At 43.7% G+C, this 23,797-nt stretch overlaps 1 long non-coding RNA gene across 2 annotated transcripts in view; it reads left to right on the forward strand.

The window, feature by feature from the left end:
- The first annotated feature begins 534 nt into the window (after window positions 1–534).
- LOC125112381 (uncharacterized) overlaps window positions 535–23,797 on the forward strand; it is a 132,575-nt gene continuing 109,312 nt past the window's right edge. Inside the window, exons 1-5 of one of the 2 annotated variants that reach the window (XR_007131133.1) lie at window positions 535–927; window positions 2,946–3,064; window positions 3,652–3,861; window positions 5,240–5,517; window positions 8,085–8,156. This is a non-coding gene — a long non-coding RNA (uncharacterized LOC125112381). The remainder of the gene's footprint in view (window positions 928–2,945; window positions 3,065–3,651; window positions 3,862–5,239; window positions 5,518–8,084; window positions 8,157–23,797) is intronic. The other variant, XR_007131134.1, reaches the window with a different exon arrangement.

Consider the following 23,797-nt stretch of genomic DNA (forward strand, 5'->3'; position numbering starts at 1 on the left):
TATTCTGGGGGTGAGTGTCAGCGATGGAGTGGGTGCGGAGAGGCAGAGACAAGGAAGTAGAGACTGAGCGACAGAGACCACATTATGTGTATGAACCAATCAACCCATTTCCAGAATCTGTCACTGCAGACAAAACAACATTTCTAGAGGCTACAGTTTTCCCATTAGAAGTAACTCATTATTTACTCAATTCAAGCAAAGAAACACATGATCAGGGACATTTTCTAGCTGTCTATTTAAAATCAGATCTTAAAAATAAAATAATTGACGTATGATCAGTAGAAAAGAGTTAATAAAAATTTAGCTAAAAGTAATTTGGCCTAAATAAAGTAGAATACAACAATTAAGCAGCAATGGTGGAGGTCTAAAATTATTTTGCAATGTCAATGATTTTGGCGCACAATGGGTAATTTTGCAACATTTTAAGTATTTTATTGCAGTTTATTCGTCTTTTAAATTTTTTATTTAATATTTTTGTTTTATAATTGTGGTTAATTTTTGACTATATTTTTTTGCTCTTTGAAATGCTGAAAGTTGAAAAAAATCTGTCTGAAACTGGCAGGTTAAATTCTGAACAATCTATTAACAGTCTCTTCTCTAGATTAAAGCAATAATTTTCAAAACTATCAACAGAGTTTAAATGTACAAGATCTATTTCAGGCCTTTCCAGCCATTGCTATTGATGCTCAGAGGGTTCTGAAAATTCGCCAGTGGCACCTGCTCTGTTTCCTCTGTCTCTTGGCCATGACCGCTGTAATTTTTGACAAGGGGCCATAGATCTCCTCAGCATATTTTCCACCCAGACCTGGAATCCATCAGATGCCATTTTCTCAAGGAGAAAAATAAAGTTCTGAGACCAGAATCAAAATCCCCGAGGGGGTCACCGCTACTGACTTGTCACTGCTCCTGGGACTCCTCAGCGGACAGGTATTTATATACTGTGTATTTTTACAAAAAGATAAATAGATGCAGATGTCTTTGTCAGTTCAGGCTGCTGTAACAAATGGCACGGCCTAAACAACATTTGTTTTTCATAATTCTAAAGGCTGGGGAGTCCAGGGTCAAGATGCCAGGGTGTTTAGTGTCTGGTGCGAGGGCCGTCTCCTGGCTCATAGGCTGTCACCGTCCCGCTGTATCCGCACGTGAGGGGGAACGATTTCTCTAGTCTCTTGTATAAAGGCCCCTCTTATAACCTAATTACCGCCCCAAAGCTCCCTCTCTTCCCACACATCACACTGGGAATTAGGGCTTCAACATGAGAATTTTGAGGGCAAGTAAACATTCAGTCCATAACAATCAGAATGTGTGTTTTCTTAAGAAGAAAATGTGTGGATCCAGAAGGATATTTCTGTTTCAAATGTGTGATGACCGTGTGTGCATCTATTTCGTTTTTTTTTTTAATTTTTTTCCATTTTTTTATTACTCAAATGAATTTATCACATCTGTAGTTGTATAATTATAGATGACCATAATCTGATTTCTTCTCATACTTTCTTACGTTGAACATCTTGAGAACATAACCTGCACTCTTCATTGCTTCTTTAATTTGTCACAGCGATTTCAAAATAACAATACCAGTGTCATTAAAAATAAAGCTACTGAAGACAGCCTGTGATTTATGTGTGGTAGTTTTATCCTGAGGTTATATCTCACTAGTGGGGGACAGTCAAACATATTTTGCATTTTAAAGTCACTTGAAACAATTCTCTGTATGTTTATGTCAACAATTTGTTATGGAGTTAGATTCTTTTCATCACGTTTAGGAATTTCTTCGTCTACATTGATGAAATAATTGTATGTTCTGTTTACAGAAGGTTTTTACAGGATTTTCAAATATATATAGAGAGACATCCAGTTCATATTTCCGTTTCTTGCCCCAGTAGCCATTTTAAAATAGCTTTTGGTTTATCTTACTTCAAAACATGAGTATGTTTATATTTTTATTCCCTATTTGAAAGCATTTTTTTAAACTTGAAAATTAGAAGCACTTTCACCCACGGTCCTGTCATCGCATAATCTGATCCCGTAGTTAGACAGCTTTATCAGAAGTTTGCCTCATTTTGTAGCTATAGACACTCGGAGAGTAGGGCTTCTAATTAGAAAAAGCAGGTCTTATGAATCGTCAAGGAAACATATTGGAAAATCATTATAAAAATAGAATATGAACTCATCCATACCGTGCTTTTCAGTTTATACAGCAGTTTCCCTATGAATTTATTAACTTGATTTTTCACTATCGTCTTATGATGTTACCTCCATTTTATAAATCGGAAACTGAGGCCTAGGGACAGAAATGCTGCGTCCAAGGCCTTGGCAGTCACTGTTCAGGGAATTACTGACCAAGGCAGGAGAAGAATTCAGGCCCTCTGCCTCCCATGCTCTACTACAGTGCACGGCCTGGCAGGTGACAAGCAAATACGCATGGAACTCGTGTGTCTTAAGCCATGTCTTCTGTAATTGTCATAAGTTACTCTGTATGTTTTAGTAGGAGGAAACCCTCTATTCCCTTTGTGAAGCTTCAGAGTACAAAATAATATTAAGTCAAGTCTGAACATTTCTGTCTTCTTTGAGATCTGTGTGACGTTGCATTTGTAGTGCTTCCTGAGTTTGCAAGATCATGGAATGTACCCTTTCGCCCCCCTCCCCCCTCCAGACTAAACCTGAAAAGGTGTCAGAACCGTAAGACTTGTTGTTTTTGCTAAAAGTGTGTGTGAATGCCGTTCCCGGCAGCCTCAATCAGCAGGGATTTTCCTGACCCAAACCATGTTTGAGGATTGTACCTGGTTTCGATGGACCTCTGTGATGTGTCAGAAGCCACATGTTGAAGATCAGTTGTGTTGTTATTTGATTCAGTCAATTCTTTGCCTATTTCATAATCAGGCTCTAATTAAAAAAATAAAAATGCGCGTGGTGTTTTCCTCATAGAAAAATTCACCCATATTTAGGTAACAGACCAACAGGAGAAGCTGCAGCTGGCAGTGCTTCTGTGTGTTGCTAGCAACGGGAAACCATGACAGAGCAGGGCCCCACCGAGAGCCGTCTGCATTTGCTCATCTGGGATGAGGTAAGTTGACGCCGGAGGTTAATGAGTGTACGATATAAAGAAGAATTTAGCCCTGGAAAATGTATTCTACACGAAAACAGAAGTAAGTGTAGCTACCAACAGAGCATAACATGTGGAGCTGTACAGCCTTGAGTTTCCAGGAAAGTGATGTACAAAATAATAAAGAATGAATACTGCAGTAACTTGAGAGAGCAGGATAGGCTTTATCGTCTCAATTTTTTTTGTTTTATTATGATTATTTCAGGTCATTTCATTGAAGAATGGAGGGAATGCTGTTGTTGAAAAAAAAGAGGAAGCACTTTTTCAATTGGCTCATTTTATCCATTCTTAATTGATGAAAAATTGCTTTGAGAATTTAAGTTTTTTAAAATAAAAGTTTTTTAAAAATGCAGTTACTTATAGAGGCAGAAAAAAGTTCTTGGGGGGGGGGGGTCCTGTATGACCCTCTGGGGGCTAAACTGAAAACACAGGGTGTTTTGTTTTGTTTTGTTTTGTTTTTTGGATGCAACCTTAACTATGGTAGGGGGATGGATCACAGGATGGATTTTTTTTTTCCTAAGGAAATGTTCATCTCTCGTGTTCATCAGGGACCACAGCATGGCTGTTTATTAAGTGCTCTGGATCCTGGTCATTTCTGGGAAATACAATGCAAACAGAGAGAATTCAAGGGCCATGGTTGCTGCCATCCGTGGCTGGCGCTGTCGTGGGATGATGAGGTTCACAGATGAGCATTAGTACAAGGGGTCGTGATGACGCACTGGGCGGATTTTGGACAACTCTAGAAATTTTGGAGAAAGGTATGTACCTCTGGAGGAGTGTAGTGTGGAAAGTTGTGTGCTAAGTGGTAATGTGTGAGTTGAGCCGTGAACAAAAGAAACCCTTGGGTAGACGGATAGAGAGGACGGTCCATGCAGGTGGGCTGTGCTAGCAGAGGCAGGAGAAGGAGACCCCCTGATTGATTCAGGAGGTGAGGAGCAGCAGCGTTTGCATGTAGGGCGCCAGGAGGGCAAGTTCCACGGGAGAAACGGATATCATTGCTGATGCACCAAGAAAGATACGTTTCACCTGCGCAGTATTTGTGCTCACAATGTTTAAACTGAGTCTTATCATCTGGACAGTCCCAATTGTAGCACATTCTGGAAAACCACTGGCCTGGACTTTTGAAAAATGTCAACATCATGAGTGAGAAACAAGGCTGGGTCCCAGAGTAAAGGAGATTGAAGAGACATAATCAATAATTGTAATGTGTGACCTGTGTGATCCGAGGCCCTTGGGAGGAAGAGTAAATTAGAAAAACAAAGGACAGTATTGGTATAATTGGGAAAATTTGGAAGTGGATGGTGTATTAGATATAAGGACATTGTATTAATGTTATACTTCCTAAGATAATTGTATTATATAGGAGAATGCCTTTGTTCTTAGGAGATTGGCATATAGGAATAAGGTGTTACACTCTCTCCAAGGAATTCTCAAATGGTCCAACACCCCCCCCACACACACAGGCACACACGCGCGTGCATGCACACACACAAGAGAGGAAGAGACAAGTCCAGCAAAAGTTTAATACTGAGGAAACCAGACAAAGGGCATGTAGGTGTTTCTCTTCCTACTTTTGCAACATTTCTGTAGATTTTAAAATTTCAAAATAAAAAAGGAAAATAAATTTTCTGGAAACATTTGTAACATAATTTTTGCTTTGTAACTTTTACCTGGTACCCATTGAACATCGGCTAGTAAATGACCTCATGGCTGTGCCCCTAGGTTTAGGGTGATTACTTTGGTGGAAATACTTGCTTAAGGATTAGCATTAACACACTTTTAATGTGTGATTGCATTGCAGTCCTGAAAATGACTGAATAACTGTGTGCCATTTTTTTTTCCTTGAGCAATGGCCTCATGTAACATAGTCTTTTAAAATGGTCCCAATGTTTACTGCCATTATCAAACATCTTTTCGTAAGCATCTCATTTTTAAAAAAGTGTTCATGAAATGGCATGATTGATTCATTATGAAATCAATAATTCAGTGCACATTTATTATACAGATATTGTATGCCTATACCTTGGCCAAGTGAAATTCTTGCCTTCAGGGAACATACACAATTCCCAATCTCTGCCTGGCCGTTTGACCCGGGAATGTCAGGCAGTAACCGGTGATGACTTTCCTCTCCCTCAGTGGTGCTGTGAAGGTGGTGTGATTCTCTGATACGTGAGATTTGGAGACATGACGGTTGGATGAATTGCCTTGAGGTCAAAGGTTTGGGCTGTTCTCCAGAAATTACGGCCTCCCGAAACTGCCAGATATGGATGACTCTCCTTATTTAGAGTTGTGCTAAGCACCTTCCTCTTGCATCATTCAATCCAAAGAGCTTGGGCCACAGCAGCTCTTGGATAAGCTGGTCGCTTGCTGGCATCTGGAAGAAGTCGTTCCTAATGGGCTTTCCATCTGCTAAGGTGATTCATCACTCCGTCCCCAACGGCCGTGGCTGTGTTTTCTAGAGGGGTCTGTGGGTGTGCGCTGACTCATGCACCCTCTCCCGCCCTGTGCCCATCGTAAACTTGTGGATGATGGCCATTCTGGCTGCTGTAAGGTGGTACCTTATCGTGGTTTTGATTTGCATTTCTCTAATAATTAGCAATGTTGAGCACTTTTTCATGTGCTTTTTGGCTGGCTGTCTTCTTTGGTGAAGTATCTGTTTACATCTCTGCCTATCTTTTGATTGTTTTTTTTTTTTGATATTGACCTGCATGAGTTGTTTGGATACTATGGCGATTAAGGAACCACTTACCAGTCACTTCATTTGCAAACACTTTCTCCCATTCTCTGGGTTGTCTTTCCATTTTGTTTATGGTTTCCTTTGCTGTGCAAAATCTTTTCAGTTTAATTAGCTCCCATTTATTTATTTTTGTTTTTATTTTTATTACTCTAAGAGGTGGATTAAAAAAGATATTGCTGCAGTTTATGTCCAAGTGTGTTCTGCCTTTGTTTTCCTCTAAAAGTTTTATAGTATCCAGTTATATATCTAGGTCTTTAATCCATTTTGAGTTTATTTTTCTGTGTGGTGTTAGAGAGTATTCTAATTTCATTCTTTTATAAAGTAATTTCTGAATGAGGATACTTGGAACTTCAGGTTGAGTCTGTAAAATTGATTATTCCCAACTCACTTTCCATAATTATTGGAAATGTATCATGAATGTCTCATATGCATATATTTTCAAAGAAATGCTAAAAATCAACTAAGTCTCCATCTATTGTTTTAAAAAACACAAACTATTAACTTGAATAAAAAGTACACAGGAGTACATGGAGAAAATGATAGCAGCAGTCATTTGGCAGAAATAAATGAAGTCTTGAATAGATAACTTACGCTATGTTCCTGGTTGAGAACACTCCATATTATAAAGATGTTGTTTTTTCCCCCAAAATTAATTTATAGGTTTGAGTTAGTTTTTTAATGATTTTTTTCCCAGGACAGGGGCAGGGACGAGCAATGTCTTAGACTCCAATGAAGTGATTCTGGAATTCATGTGGATGAACTCAAAGAGAGGGTTCATACGTTTCTCAGGAGAGTGGGATGAGAAAAAAACAGTCACTCAATGTATTCCTTGATTCCAAGACTTACAAAAACATTTAATCGCATACTTTAAAATGGAGTTGTCTCCATTTCATTGTTAAATATTAGAAGAAGAACAGCAAATTAATTCCAAAGACATGAAAGGAAGAGAATGATACAGTAGCATAAAAGGATGAATGGAACAGAGGAAACACACAATAAAAGGAATTAATAAAGTCAGACTTGCTAAATGCAAAGGATGAGTAAAACCGCTGAACCCTCAGCAAATACTGTCTGCAGTGGGGAAAGACTGGAAGCCTCCACTGACGTCAGGAGCAAGCTAGGATGCTGCTGCCACAACTTTATTTCCGAGCATACTGGAGGGCCCAAGCGACGCAGTAAGAAAATTAAAACACTTTAACGTTAGAAAAATGGGAAATTGGCACGGTTTGCAGAAGAAATAATGATATATACAGAAAACCTGAGATTGTATGCATGACTAGTATCTCTTACTAATAGTAAGAGAATTTAGCAAGTTTGCTGAATACAGCCAGTGTACAGAAATCATTGCATTTGCATATGTAAATAACGTAGTTAGGAATTAAATTTTAAGAATCAAATGCTAATTAAGGCAGTATAAAAAATCCAAATACCCGTAGTTCCCACTGTGGCACAGTCGGTTAAGGATCCAACTGCAGCAGCTTAGGTTGCTGCAGAGGCTCAAGTTTGATCCCTGGGTGGGGAACTTCCATATGCTATGGATGTGGTCATAAAAAAAAAATCTAGATACCTAATTCTATGTGTAAGACCTCTATGTGGAAAATTGTAAAATATCCTATGGAGGGGTTAAATAAGACCTAAATACTATTGAATTCATGGAATGTTAAGACTCAGTCTTATAAAGATGGCGATTTTAAGAAAACTGATTCATGCTGTTCAATCAAAATCCCAGCAGTTGTTTGTTCTTTGGGGGTTTGGTTAACCTGTGTGTGTGTGTGTGTGTGTGTGTGTGTGTGAGAGAGACAGAGAGAAATGAAAAAGCAGTTTTTATTTCAAAGTTGGGAGTGAATTTTTCTACAATTCTCACTTATTTTTATAGTACCTTATACAATTTGTAAGCCCCAAGCTCTGTGCCTGTAGCATCTAGCGTGTCTGATGGGCCCATTTATGTATTCCTAGGTCTGCCTGTGCCTGGGGGCATCGTGTTCTCACTGTGATTGCATGGGGTGCTTCTGCCTCTTCTCTAATAACTAATGGACTACTTGATTCTCCTCTAAATTAAAAAGAAATCTATGAACAGATTGTTGAGAGGTACTGCTTTAAAATGTATATAGGTCTGTTGGTAGAACATTATGCTTATTAATTTTATGAAACTATTAAGTGAAAAGCAGTACCAAATATTTTAACTGAAATCTGTGTCCTTCACATTAAGCATCTTTATTTGACGCTCTCCGTTGGTTGCTGCAGGAGGAGAAGCTGAAAAACATGGTTTCCACACCCCAGCTCCGTTGAACACGCAGAGAACCTAATCTTTGTCTGGTATGTGCTGCTTTTCTACTGTACTTGTCTGCCCTCTAGTGGTTGTAGAGCAAAGTCCAAAGAAACATTCCACAGATTAGAATCAGATGATGAATTTTTGAGACATGGTTATCATTATTATTTTTTTTTTAGTTTAGCCTACCTCTGTGGGTCATGTCTTACTACATTGGGAAACCTGCGACATGTCAGTGGCCCAGACATTGGCGCAAACCTGTTCAGTGCTGTTAGACATGGTGTTGTCCATTGCACAAAATTTCCAGCTCCATCCTAAAAAGACCAATAACAAAATATTTTATACGTTGATAAAAATAATAAATGAAAAAATCAAAATAATCATTATAGATGAGCATGTTTGAGCCCTTACTCATTGTACGAAGCACCGTCCATACATGATCTGATTTTATCTATACTTTTGCTCCAGAAGCAGGTCACCCTTTTACGGAGAGGAAAACTCAGGCTTCATGTGGTTAAGCAGCTTCATTAAGGTCAAATATATGATGTCACTGATGTGTAGAATCTAAAAAAATACAACACACTAGGGAAGATAACAAAAAGGAAACAGACTCGCTGCTGTAGAGAAGAAACTACTGGTTACCAGTGGGGAGGGGCGGGGGGAGGGGGGTGAAAACGTACAAACTGCTACGCGGAAAATAAAGTGCAAGGATAGACTGTACAACACAGGGAATCTAGCCGATATTTTGTAATAACTATAAATGGAGTATAACTTTTAAAAATTGTGACTCGCTGTGTTGAATACCAGTAATTTATAATGTTCAACTATATTGTAATATAAAGGTCAAATATAAGTAATAATAGCTAACATGTTAATGGCAAATTTTAAGCGTCAGAAACTCCACTAAGCACTTCGTATATCTGTATAAGGAAGAGTGGAGGGTAGGAAACAGAAGCTGCTCCAGAGACTTCGAGTGGGAGAGGGCGAGGGGGGGGTCCTTCAGCTCTGGAAGGGCCAGAGAAGTAGGTTCTCGAGTCGACGGCCCCCCGCCCCCCCTCCGGGATGACCACCTAGCAACACAGAACTGACCCACTGGGCGCCCCCACCACCGAGGCCGTCCCTGACGCGATGCCACCAGTTTCCCAAGACTGAAAATTCTGGAAAGTGGACTCCATCTCTGCTGCAGGAAACCTCCTGGTTCTGCCACCTTGCTTGCCAGCCGGCAGCCAAGGTGAGGACGAAACACGATTCCCACCCAGAGCCCTTTGCTGCTGGGAGTTGGGGCGATGGAGCCTCTGGCCACAGTGAACTCGGAAGAAGCACAGGCAGGGGGCGGCTGTGGGGCAGGGGGCCGCGTCCTCACACGCGACCTGCTTTCCGTCCTCCCCCACCCCCACCCCCACCCAGAGGGGCATGGTTTTGTTTCTCCCTTTTGTAGAAGAGGAGTAGAGGCACCAGCCACTGAACCAACACACTGGAGACTCAGACAGGGGCACTTGCCCTTACATTCCAAAGCCCAGCACATCCCTCCGTGCATGGACTCGCACCAGGTCAGTGTTAACTCACTGTTAGAATGATGTGGAAACACTGCCGCCTGCAAATACGTTTCTCTTCATGCTTTTGTCAGGATGAGACCCACATCCAGAGAAGTGAGTTGAAGGTGCTCTCCCATTGTCTCCTGAGTGAGCTGGCTTCCTAGGCTGTGGATAGAAAGAAAGTTAAATTCAGAGAAAACTCTAATCCAAAATGATACATGCACCCCATGTTCATTGCAGCACCATGTACAGTAATAGTCAAGACATGGCAGCAACCTAAATGTCCATTGACAGAGCGATGGATCAGAAGATGCAGTTCATATATGCACTGGAATATTACTCAGCCACAAAAATAATGTCATTTGCAGCAATATGGATGGACCTAGAGATTATCATATGGAGTGAAGTCAGAAGAGAAAGACAAATACCATATGATATGGCTTATATGTGGAATCTATTGAAAATGATATACGAGAACTTAGTGAAAAAACAGAGACAGGCGTTCCTATCATGGCTCAGAGGAAACAAATAAGACTAGTATCCACCAGGACGCAGGTTCGATTCCTGGCCTCGCTCAGTGGGTTAAGAATCCAGTGTTGCCATGAGCTGTGGTGTAGGTCGCAGACACAGATGGGATCTGGTGTTGTTGTGGCTGTGGTGTAGGCCGGTGGCTACAGCTTGGTTTCAGCCCCTAGCCTGGGAATCTCCATGTGCTGTTGGTTCAGCCCTAGAAAGACAAAAACAAACAAAACCAGAAACAAACTTCGATTTCAAAACAGAACTTATGGTTTCCGTAGGTGAACCCGTTGGGGAGGGAAGAATTGGGAGGGTAGGAATAACACATACACTCGACTATATACAGTAGATGATTAACAAGAACCTACCGTATAGCACAGGAAAATCTACTCAATAGTTTGTAATAACCTATAGGGGAAGAAAGAATGGATTTATTTATATGTATGACTGATCCAAGGTGCTGTGCGCTTGAAACTCATACATGTAGTTGTGAGTTAACTACACTCCAGTAAAGTTACATTTTTTTTTGTTTGTTTTTTTCAGGGCAGCACCTGAGGCATATGGAGGTTCCCAGGCTAGGGGTCCAATCCAAGCTGTAGCCGCCGGCCTAAGCCACAGCCACAGCCACAGCAACGTGGGGTCTGAGCCACGTCGCCGGATCCTTAACCCACTGAGCGAGGCCAGGGGTCGAACCCTCAACCCCATGGTTTCTAGTCGGATTCATTAACCACTGCGCCACGAAGGGAACTCCACCTTTTTTTTTTTTAATATTTAAAATCAAAATGCAAGCCTCCGTTGCGCTCATGTTCTTGCCAGACAAGCGAACAGGCTCCCTGACACGTGTGAGTTTGCCCAGCAGAGGGCGCCCGAGGCGAGCAGGTGGCGGATGTCGGGAGTGGAGCCGGGGCATCTGCTCGGGGCAGAGGCTGCGGATGGAGGCGAGGAAGATGGCAGAGCGCTAGGTGCTGCTCCCAACTGTCCAGCCAGGCTCACCAGCCTCGCCTCCCCTCACCTGCTCACCGGACACGGTGCTCAGCTTCGAGGTGGACGTGGTGCACATCAGGCCAGCCTGACTGCACAGCTCTAGGCCCAGAGGGACTGAAGGTACAACGAAACGTTTTATGCCGACTTTGGAGACAGTCACATCTTGACTAGGCTTTAGGGAAACGCTCATCATCCCTGCGGATGGGTCTGGGATGGGGCTGGGGTCCTGCGTCTCATCTCTTCGGAGGCGCAGTTGTTCGTGTGTGGGTGTACACATATTTTTTCAAGGCTGGTTGAAAATGTTGGCTTTGTCTTCATCGGAGGGTATTAGAAGCACTTGTAAGCTAATGCTACCCCCTGGTGGGTGTAATTTAATGCATGCGCACGGACGGAGTGGGATTAGAAGGGCACGTTTTAAAAATTCCCTGGCCTGAGTCTAAGCTCACTCTCGTTGCGGGTCATTAGCCTAAAATGGATAGTGCTGTGCTCTTCTGGCGAAACTCGAGAGAGAAGGCTCCGGGGTTGTAATGTCACGTAGAATAAGTCGTGAGTTCCTGATGTCAGTTTTCTGGATTAGATAGAAAAAGCGAGTTTGAATTTTCAGAGCTGGAGATTTAAAAGTGTCGGCATCAAGGATGTGATACTTGCAGGCAAATTAATTCTTGCCGTTTTGAAAGGTGCCTGGCATTTTTTTAAAGGGAGTCTCTATAAAAGAGCTCAAGTGCCCTCAAGTGGCCAAAGTCTGAACTACATTTTAGTGAAAATAGCATTTCTATGAACAAGAGGAACAGGGAGGAAAGAACCCTGGGAGTCCAGGATTTTTAATTCACCGTATTAGGAGCTGCAGTCTGAAAAGCAGGTATGGATGCCATGAGCTGTGTCTTTTATCTGAAATTGCCTGCAAAAATTGGTGCTGAATTATCTCCATCCGCAGACCTCAGGGCCCCTGGGTATGTCTGTCCCCTTAGAAGGTCCTTATTTCAGGTCATGTTGCCTTGTTGTAACCCGGAATGGCTTCCTCAGACTCACTTCCCATGGGCATGCACAAGGATGATACCTTCTGAAAAATAATCACATCTTTTTCTACTAGTCTTTATCTGCTTATCATGAGGATGATGCATTGATTTGTCCAACAAATGTTAACTTAGGAGCTATTTTGTGCCAGCATCGCTCTGGCCGTGGGGATTACAGTGGTCAGCTAGACGAGCTCTCCGCCTGCAGGGATGTGTGTGTGGTGTGTGTGGAGAGAAGACAAACCAGACCCCCATGCTGCCCAGCCCAGTATCAACCCCTTCGTGATCAAGAGTCAATGCAGATCATCTGGCTGCTCCGGGTGGGCTGGGGGTGGGGGCCACAAACGTGCAGGTGTGCCAGCGTCTTGTGGATGTGCTGGCATTTTTGGCAGGATTGTCAGGAATGGGCTGAGGTGCCTGCAGAGGCAAGATATGGAAGGACAACAGTCAGCTGCACGGAACATAGGGGAAGAGTCATCAGGTCGAGAGAGAGAGAGAGAGAGAGAGAGAGAGAGAGAGAGAGAGAGAGAGCGAGCGAGCAGGAGGGGACGAGCTGAGCAGGTTTACAGGCGAAGGGGAGACAAGCCGATGGCCAGTGAGGACCATGGCCAGGGGATCAAGAGGAGGCAGCGGGAACCAGCCCTCGTCCGCCTGCACTTTACTCGAAGCTCCGTGGGAAGCCCCTGGAGGTTGTTAGCAAGCGGGATGCGGGCGGGTCAGACGGGTCGGGGACGAGAGGTTGGACAGGCCAGAGGAGAAACCGAGGTCCGTGGGGAATGCTGGCCACAGGCCAGGCGACAGGAGATGCTGGTGGTAGAATTGCAGGTGTAGAGACGTGCACGGGTTCCAGAGAAGTATTCGAAGGGAACATAGGCGGGTCTTGTCGATGACCTGGGTGAGAGGGTTAACCGGCCCTGAAATATTGGTCTTCAGGCACTGGGAGAGGGCAGCGCAGTTTATTGTGATGGCAGAGAAGCGGAAGTGGGCACGTGAGGTGGGAAAGCACCTGCTGGGCTTCTTGGCTTTGAGATGCAGGTGGTGGCTGTATGCTCATGTGTCAATGGACACACTCTAGGAATTTAGAGCTCAGAGCAGAATTGGGAATTGGGCTCTCCATGTGGCCCTCATGATCTGACCATGTGCATTATTGAAAGCCACGGAAATGAATGAAATTAGCTCTAAGAGGTTAGAGAAACTAACACGAGGAAGCTGACTTGAACCTGGGGAGGTCTAGCTTCCTGAGATCAGGTAGATGCAGTGAAGCCATCAAAGGTGAGCCTGAGGTGAGATATAGGGAAACGCAGTAGGGTCTGGGGTTGCAGAAATAAAGGATGGGGTTTCAAGGAAGGAGTGGCCCAAGATGTAAAATGCTGGCAGGTGTAAAGAAAGAATTTTTTAAATGTCTACAGAATTTGGCAATGGAATTTTCTGAGATCTTGCGGGCAGCAGTTTTCGTGGTCTGGTGTGGACGGAAGCCAACTGAGAACAGGTGGAGAATGATGATGTAACATCATCAAGAAGAAAGGTCAAGTAGAAACTTCCAAGAATTGTGCTGTGATAGATGGCAACCTGACAGTTTACAAGGAATTTCTTTTCCCAAATGGGGTTATAGGCAAGAATGTTTTCCTCTTTAACAGATCAGCATCTCAGGAGAGAAAAATATCAATAGAAAACCAGTAATGGTGTGGCACAGTGGAAGTGAATCCAACTAGTATCCGTGAGGATGTGGGTTCAATCCCTGGCCTTGCTCAGTGGGTCAGGGATCCGGTGTTGTCATGAGCTGTGGTCTAGGTCGAAGATGTGGCTCAGGTTCCATGTTGCTGTGGCTGTGGTGTAGGCCAGTGGCTGGAGCTCCGATTCAACCCCCAACCTGGAAACTTCCATATGCCACTGGTGTGGCCCTAAAAAGTAAAAGAAAGAAAGAAAGGAAGGAAGGAAGGAAGAAATTGGTAAGGTCGAGGAGAAGTCCTTGAGAAAGTAACAGGAGCTGGCCCCCAAAGTGCAGGTGGAGAGGCCAGTCCTTCAGCAGGAACGACACACATTCTGGACGGTCAGGAGGGACAGAGTCCGTGGGTATAGACAGCAATCATGTTCACCTTGAGCTAAGTCCACCTGACCACCTCCAAAAATCTTGCACTTTTGAGTTAAGGGATCATATTCATGCCAGAATTTCTACAAATTTTCCAAAATTTGGGGAACATTGGGATAAGCAGCCTTTCTTTACTGTGGGACTTTTCAAACTCTTTGATATGCTCCTGCGTGATGTAAGTTTCCAGAAGGGAGAGTGAATGCAACATTCTCCAATCTCACGGGACCCCGTCGATCTTTTCCTTTGTATTTGTGGGAAGGGCTCCAAGGACCCTACCTTAGGACCTTCTGAACAATCAAAAGGGATAGAGCTTCTTTTGTTCGAGCTTGATTTTTAAAAGACATTTTTCTTTATCTTTTTTAAAGCTGTCTTGAAGTGTCGCTGACTTACAAGGTTGTGATAATGTCTGCTGTGCAACAAAGGGACTCAGTGGTAGACATACACACATCCATTTGCTTTCAGATTCTTTTTCCAGGGAGAGTATCATGGAATACTGAGTCGAGTTCTCTGTGCTACACAGCGGATCCCTTTTGGCCAATCATTCCCTATAGCTCACTGTGCATATGCCCATCCCACCCCCACTCCCCCAGGTCCTTCTCCCCACGTCTGTCTCCCCTTGGTAGCCATAAGTTTTTCAAAAGGATTTTTCTTTACCTTGTTTCCCATAAATCCTATTTTTCTAGCATGCAAATAAAATAAGGACAGAGGAGTTAAATATGCAGATGCCCACTATTTTTAGCCAAGGAGTGACTTTTCCTTAAACGGGACACTAACAATGTAAGCACAGCTTTTCAGTGGGTAATGATACAGTTGGATTAATTTCTACCATATTCGTTACTGTTTTCTACATGTTGACCTTGTTCCTGTTTTTGTCTCCCACTCTTTCTCTGCCTTTTTGTGGTTCTCATTGAGCATTCTATGAGGTTCCATTTTTCTCTCCTTTCTTAGCCTATTGGTTATACCTCGTTGTTACCCTTTTTCATGGCTGCCCTAGAATTCTCAGTATACATTGATCATTAAGCCGAGTCCACATTCAAATAACATGACACCACTTCACAGTGACTACCTTATAACAAAAAAATCCTGATTCCTCCCTCCTGTCCTTTGTATCATTACTTACTTTCATTTCATTTATACATAAGCATTATAAGCACATATGTACACAAGATGTATACATCGGCATATATAACCAGATATTTTGTTGCTAGTATTTTGAACATGCTCTTATCTTTTCGATCAATTACGCATAAGAGAAATAAATAAAAACTTTTATTTTGCCTTCACTTACCCTTGCTGATGCTTTTCCTTTCTTTATGGAGAGTCCAGTTTCTGACATAGGTTGTTTTCCTTCTCCCTAAAGACTTCCTCTTGACCTTTCTTGCAAGGCAGGTCCACTGGCAACACATTCCCTCAGTTTTCGTCTGAGCAAGTCTTTATTTCTCCTTCATCTTTGAAGGATAATTTCACTGGGTACAGAATTCTAGGTTGGTGGCTTTTTTCTTTCAGTACTTTCAGTATTTCACTCCTTGTCTTGCTTGCATGGTCTCTGGGATGTTGGATGTAATCCTTATCTTTGTTCTGCTGTCGATCAAGTATTATTTTCTTCTGACTCCCATCAACATTTTTTTTTCTTTATCTGTGATTTTTCTATAGTTTGAAAATGAAATGCCTGCGTGTCGATTGTTTTGGTATTTATCCTGCTTGGTGTTCTCTGAGATTCCTGGATGTGTTTTGGTGTCTGACCTGAAATAGTGGAAATTCTCAGTCCCTGTTGTTTTCAATATTTTTTTTCCTGTTCCTTTCTCTCTTTCTTCTCCTTCTGGTATTCCTGTTATGTGTAGGTTATACGTGTTGTAGTTGTCCCACAGTCCTTGGATTTTCTGTCCCGTTTTCTTCAGTCTGTCTTCTTTGCTTTTCTGTTTTGGAGGTTTCTGTTGCAGCATTCTCAAGCTCAGAGGATCCTGAGCTGTGTCCTCACCAGTCCACTCACAAGCCCATCAAAGGCACTCTTCCCTTCTGTTCCAGTATTTTTCATGTCTAGCATTTCTTTGGGGTTCTTTCATAGGATTTCCATCTTTCTGCCTACCTTGCCCTCTGTTACTGCATGCTGTCTATTCGGTCTATTAGAGTCTTAGCATGTGAATCACAGCTGTGTTAAGTTCCCAGGCTCATCATTCCACCACCGCTGCCATGTCTGGTTCTGATGCATGCCCCTTCTCTTCAGACTGTGGGTTTTGCCTTTTGGTACACGTGGCGATTTTTTCTTGATAGCGGGACACAGCGTACCAGGTAAAACCAACTGCTGTAAGTGGGTTCAGTAACGTGAGGGGCATCCTCTGCTCTGGGATTAGGTCTCAGGGAGCCGGTGCCTCTGGGCTCTGAGCTTCACAAGTGTTTCTGTTTCTTCCCCCATCTCAGGTGGGACAGGTTGGCCCGAGTGGGCTAGACTTGGTGTTTCCCCTCCTCAGGTCAGCTAGACATTGATAATCCCCCAGAGGTGAGGCTCCTTTAACTAGCTTCCTCCGAGGGCAGCCTTATTAAGGACAAAGTGCCCTGGTGTATTCCATATGGTTCCTTTTCTTCTCCCACTGCTGGAGTCCAAGGGGACTTTGCTCTGATATTTACTGTGAAAGCTTTGCCAGGGTCCTGGAGGAAAGTGTCATCAAACTGGCTGGGGTGGGAGCTGTGACTGTGTTTACCTGGAGTTGTTAACTCTTGGCATTGTCTCCACAGCGCAGGGTTCCCAGAGCTGTTGCTGCTCATGAATTGCTCCTCTAGGAACCCATGATTCCCTGTGTTTGACTGTCTCTCCAATCTTGGGGGCAGTAGTTTGCCCTGTGTCCTCATGTCTCTCATGGGTCCTAGAAGAGCTGTTGGTTTTACAGTCTGTTCTGCTTTTGACTTGTGTTAGTTTCTGATACAGCAAAGTGATTCAGTTATATATATATACAATATATGTATTTTAGATATATATATAAAACATGCATATTCTTTTTCATGTTTCTCTCTCTCTCTCTTTTTTTTTTTTTTTTGCTTTTTAGGGCTACACCTGTGGCATATGGAAGTTTCCAATCTAGGGTCTAATCATCAGAGCTACAGCTGCCAGCCACAGCCATAGCCACAGCAACGTGGGATCTGAGCCGTATCTGTAACCTTCACCACAGCTCATGGCAATGCCAGATCCCCAACCCCCAAGCGAGACCAGGGATCGAACCTGCACCCTCATGGATACTAATCGGATTCATTTCTGCTGAGCCACAACGGGAACTCCCTTTACTCATCAAATCTTGATGAAATGTTTAGTCTGTACAAGCCACACTGCCGGGTGCTGAGAGACTGGTCCACAGTCTGGGGCAGAGGGTCCTGTGTGCAAGTAATATCACCTCTTTTGTTGTCTTTACTTATTTTTTTGACAGATGTCTTTCATCTGCCACTTGTGTGGTGTATTCTTGTCTGCATTCTCCTTAATGTTTTCTTATTATTCTTAATATCATTCATCTTGAAAAAGTGAGCAGTTCTAAAGAATTGCATGAGGTATCAGAGAAAAGGGTGGGCTTGCAGCATTTTGGTCTTTTTGTCTTTTTAGTGCTGTACCCACAGCATAAGGAGGTTCCTGGGGCCGGGGAGGCTCTGTGAGGTCTAGTATGTTTCTGATTTGCTAAGAGGTGGGGGTGCATGTACACCTGCGTCACAAGCACGTTTGTCCACTTGTGTACACACCGCCGAGCTAGGTTCTTTTTTCCTTCTCCAGGTGTCCAGACTGGCACCTGCAGTGCTGCTTTCTACCACATTTTCTTCTCTGTGCTGTCACTTCCTCGGCAGACAGCTTTTTTTATATATTTCCTCTTTCACTTCCGCCTTCCTGGCCACCTCTTAGCAACACAAAGGCATCTCAAGGCTCCTGCTGTCCCTTCCCCATAGGTACCTTGCTCTGCTGACCTGGGACCACTGTTTGCCCCCAAGGTGGGACTGTAGCTATGGGGAAAGTGTACTGGACACCCTGCCTGGGTTCTGCCGAGGTCGCGGCCAAAATGGCAACACCCCGGTCTCTTTTTCATTGCCTTTTGAAGCGCTTATGTTTATGAATTTTCATCCAGAGCTGTCCTGGAAGATGAGGGGGTCTTTTCTGTTTTCCTCCTTATTTTTGAGTCATTTCTAAGAAAGAGAAGGATGGAGAATCTTTTGCTGTGCCTTCTTTTCCCAAAATTCTCTCAAAAGGCTTGGAAATAATTGAAACAGAGTGAAGAAGCAAAAGACAGAAGGCTCAAAATTGTTGATAATAGAAAATTAGAATTTAAGATGCAAAAGATCCACAAAAGATGAATAATCAACAAGGTCCTGCTGAAGAGCACAGGGACCTATTCAACATCCTTCAGTAACCACAGTGGAAAAGAATATGAACAAGAATTATCACATATGCACATACATAGGTGTATAAGTACCTGAATCACTTTGCTGTCCAGTAGAAATTAAGACAACTTTGTAAATCAAGTATACTTTAATAAAATAGATTTTTAAAAAAGTTTAAGGGGTGAAGTGTTAGATGGTGGCGTGTTCAACTATGCTAGGAGTGTCTGCAGTTGAGTGGAGATGAGGCAAGAGACCTTCAAGCTGCTGTCTTCATTCAATCATGCATGTGAAAATGGAAGGCAAATGGCAGTCACTGGGGTTGAAGAGATGGCCGTGGATCCTACTGCAGAGTTCTCAGAGAATATGCACTAGTTGGAAGCTCTGGGTGAGAGAGAGTAAGAAAGCAAACATTTTATGCGGCATCTTAAATGCGAGAAGCTGCATCTCATGATGGTTTAACAAAAAAAGTCCTGAAGGGCAGGCTTGGGGAGCAGCGTCTGCGTGTCTCAGCCAGAACTGCTGGAGTCGGGGGTGGGGATGGACTTGGGGGGATAGCAGATTGCCCGAGGTGGACCTCTGTCAGGAGAGATGGCTTCTCGTCTTCACATAAGTCACACGAGCTGCATCAGTGTCTGGGCTTGTGCCTTGCTAGGTCCTTTTTCACGATACACAGAAACTCTGCTAAAAATCTCTGCAGGAATTTCTCATTTCATTAAATTTTCACAGTTGTATTTTCCCTGCTTCTTAAAGGATGGAGTAGAAAGAAAATACTCTTAAAAGATGGATGGTAGCTGCTGCTGCTTTCTAGCAGAGTTGCTTAAATTATCCTCGAGGTAGATGGTTGCTTTGTTGATGAAAACACTGGGATGGGCTCTGATGGCAGTTTTGCTTGAGGGATGAGGCGCTGGGGGAGCTGGTTGGGACGCCGCGAGTGGGCGGAAGACAGGCAGGGACCGTCCGACAAGTTAAAGTGAGAGGGGCTTTGAGATCATTTAAGGGACAGGTTCAGAAGGACAGAGAGCCTCAGGAACGCGATGCACGGCAGGGGGCTTGGGGTCAGTGTGGACGTGGGTGAGGGTTCCTGCGGCAGAGAAGTGGGAACAAGGCTCTGGAAACCAGATGTGCTCCACTGAATCTGCACTCGTTTCTTTCCAGTTTATACTTGTATATGGTCACCGTCAAGCTCCCACTGAAAGTGTTGCTGTTGGTTCCCAATAGCCTCGTGTTATCTATAATTTGGGGAAAGAAAGGAAGAGTTTTGGTTAGGACTGGACAGGGCTCCGTGTGGCAGGAAACTGGAAAGAACGTGCTTTAAATAGGACGGGAAGTTTCTTTCTCATGTAAAGATTTCTGTACGTATGACTGGGGCACTTCGCTGTACGGCAGAAATTGGAACACCATTGTAAATCAATTATACTATAATTAAAAAAAAATTCCAGGGGAGGGCCATCCAGGGTGGCGGTGCCCGTCTCCGCACCACCAGGGACCCCTCCTGGTCTCCATTCAGCCACCCGAGGCTCTCACCCCAGCAGTCCCCTGCGGTCACTACAGCGGGCAGCATACCTGCATGGGGATGGGAGGGGGAGGGAGGAGGAAGGGGGGCGTGTTTCCTCTTTTCCCGTGAGGCTTCCCCATGGAAGATGCACAGACCACCTGCATTTAGGCAGAACCGCCTGCACAGCTTACTCCCTGGTACTCAGAGACACAGCAGGCTGGGAAATCAAGACTTTGAGCTGACGGCAAGTCATCTAGCCGAAAATTAGGATTCTTCTTCTTTCTTTCTTTCTTTTTTTTTTTGATTAAAGTAGTGTTGACTTACAGTGTTTCTTCGGCATCTGTTGCACAGCAGAGCGACCCAGTCACACCCAGTTCCCTGTGCTGTACAGTAGGGCCCCATCGCCCATCCATTCCAAATGTAGCAGTTTGCATCCCAAACCCCAGACTCCCCGTCCATCCTACTCCCTCTCCCCTCCTCCCTCCCCCGACCCAGGCAACAAGTCTGAGAGACAAGGTGACCCTGTGGGCTTGGCAGGAGACCAGCACTGGTGTTCTGGCCGAGGAAAGATGAAATCCAGCAGGAGGGATCAGCCAGTCAGCAGGGGACCGCAACTGGGTGGGGTGGGGTTGGGGGGGCAAGCAGCAGCAGAGGCTGCATCATGGGCTGACTCAGAAAAGAAACACCCCCTCTATCCTGCTCTCAGGTTTGCTCAGGACCTTACTGGAGGAGACGCAGAATTGCTACGGCAGGCAGGGGGCCTCAAGCCATCCTTCTTGAATGTTCTATTTGACCTCAGTAGGAAAGACCCACACCCACAGGGCAGACAGGTGAATTCTAGCGCAGGAGGTGCCTTCACCTGCTTGGCAGGTTGGGGCAGCTCTGATCTGGCTTCGCTCACTGGCTCTCCCCTTTACCCACCTCACTCATTCATACCTCTGTTTTCCTTGGATTGGTAAACATAGTGAGTCAGGTATCTTGTAAAAGTATTTCTAAGTGTTCCTGTTGTGGCTCAGCAGTAACTAACCCGACTAGGATCCATGAGGACTCGGGTTAAATCCCTGGCCTCGCTCAGTGGGTTAGGGATCAGGCCTTGCCGTGAGCTGTGGTGTGGGTTGCAGACGAAGCTCAGATCCTGTGTCACTGTGGCTGTGGTGCAGCTGCAGCTCTGATTCAACCCCTAGCCTGGGAACTTCCATATGCTGCCGGTGTGGCCCTAAAAAGCAAAAAAGAAAAAAAAAAAAAAAACCTTTTCTAACAAACATCATCTCTGTCTCTTTCTATTCAACAAATACACGTATGAATTCAGGGTCATTTGTCAAGACCTTGGCTAGTTATGCAAACCTTGACCTATGGACCCAAAGCCAGTTCTCCATTGTCTATGTCCTGTGGCCGGCTTCCTTGGACTGTCTTGGGAAACCATGGAGCAGCTTCAGAGTCTGTGGTCAGCTCTCTGTAGGACTGAGTTTCCCCAAAGCAGGAGGAAAGCAGAAAACTCTTATCCAAGCCACTTGGCCTGGACGCCAGAAAGCTCCCTGAGGAGGAAGAGTTTTCCAGCTCAGGGAGCGGGAATCAAAATTGCTGTATGTTGAATGTGGTCGGGTTGCCAGTGCAGGGTCAGTGTCATTGCCAAAGCCCTTAGTCTGACTTTGGCAAGAACCGACTTGTAGAATCTGAAGGAAAAAAAAAAAAAAAAAGAAGTGGGAAAAGAGAGGAGTAAATGGATTGACAGTTTTCGTAGCATCAGATATATTTGAAATCTCTTAAAGTCAAACCTGAGTCCTAGATATTTTTTCTTAGACGCGTGTATCTTGAGAATTAAGGGGACTATAACATTTAAAATTCAGTAACTTAATGTTGAATGTGCTGGAAATCACAATTGCTGGTGAATTTGGCTTCACGAAAGTAAGAATTCTCAAAACTGTTGGTTTTGGAGCCCTTGACACACAGAAACACTGTACGACATATAAGAAATCTGGTTTGTATATTGATGTTTGTAAGAGTAGACATTCAAATAAAAGTTTACGTGTTTCTATGGATTCATCTGAAAAGCAGTAATAATCTCATCACATGTTAATGTAAAAGTAACATACTTTTAATGAAATAACTAGGTTTTAAAAAAATCAGCCAGAGGCGTGGCAGTGTTTTACATTTCTGAAAATCTCTTCAATATCTGCCAAAAAGTGGATTCCCAGCTTAACATATCTGCCTCTCTCCCATTCAGCCTTTGGTGATAGGTTGACGTCAGTAACGAAAATCCAGGTTGCACACATATATGTAGTTGGAAAAAAGAGGAGCATTTAATAGCTTTTATACGTAGTTGTGAAGAACCTTCTTTAGTATTACATCCCAGTGCAGTAAATGGTAGCTTCTTAAAGGCTAATTGTAACGTAAAATCTCAAACCCTATCAGTAAATTTTGCATTGCATTAAAATCCATTGATTGGTCTGTCGTGCTATTTGAGTGTCATTTTTAACGATGCATGCTTCTGTCATAGGACGCATTGAATATTTGGAAAACCTTATTATGTTGAGTTCTGCAGCTCTTCCAAGTGTTGTTGAATTTCATTATACAATACCAACGATTTTCATTAATGCCGCTACCAATTTTACCAAAAAAGTCTGGAAGTTTTGGAAAGCTGTCAAGCTAATTTGAAGCTTCAGTTGTGTTATCGGCAATAAATACTGTCAGTTGTTTTCCTTAAGCGACACGCTCACGTTGCTCATTTTTGAGAACGTGTCTGACACATATTCAAGTCTGAAGAACGGTATTTGTCTGCCACTTATTCTTTTTAGTAACCATGCTATTTCATGGAAACAGTGGAAGGTTCGGCTCACAACGTAAACAGTTTCACAGATGCCTTTCTTCATGACAGCCACCTTACCTTGACACGCGGCAGACGTGCCTTATGTGTGCTTTCCGTGTTGTCACATAGCATGTTCAAAAGACACGTACTCCAGGGTCCAGATTTAGTAATGTTGAGAGTTTTGCTGCCTTGTCAATGACATCCTTAAGTGGAGATGGGTGTGGGTGAGTGTGAAGACAATGAGGACCACAGTTTGGGGCCACTGCCTCCATTCATTCTAAAGGGCCAGCTGCTTAATCCACCATCGTTTCGCACTTAAAGTGCGAATGTCAGCACAGTGAAAACGCGACACTTTGAGTCTCATTGTTAAAATGGCTCCGACCTTGCTGGCCTCCTGAGGGGATTGAGGGGGCCCTCGGGGGTCTGAAGATGACGCTTTGAGACCTGCTGTACTGGATTATTCAGTGATGTGTTTCAGTTTCACTTAGTGGGACTTCAGTAGACTTTAGTGGTCCCTTCTCTTTTTGAACTCTTTGAAAATGAATTTTTTTTTTTTTTTTTTATGCTTTAGAGCCATACCCATGGCTTATGGAATTTCTCCTGGGCTAGGGACAGAACAGAGCTGCAGCTGCTGGCCTACACCACAGCCACAGCAATGCAGGATCCGAGTCACCTCTGTGACCCACACCATAGATCCTGGCAACTTAACTCAGTGAGGCCAGGGATCGAACCCACATCCTCATGGATACGAGTTGGGTTTATTACCACTGAGCCACAATGGGAACTCCTCATTTTTGTTTTCTTAATCTTACTTAAATACGTTGTTGATTGGATAAAATTATATTTTGATGATTAAAAATGTCTCCTGGGGATTAAATTGGTTGACTATTTTCCCTTCTT

The sequence above is a fragment of the Phacochoerus africanus genome, chromosome 12 (assembly GCF_016906955.1).
Source record: "Phacochoerus africanus isolate WHEZ1 chromosome 12, ROS_Pafr_v1, whole genome shotgun sequence".
Classification (NCBI taxonomy): domain Eukaryota; kingdom Metazoa; phylum Chordata; class Mammalia; order Artiodactyla; family Suidae; genus Phacochoerus; species Phacochoerus africanus.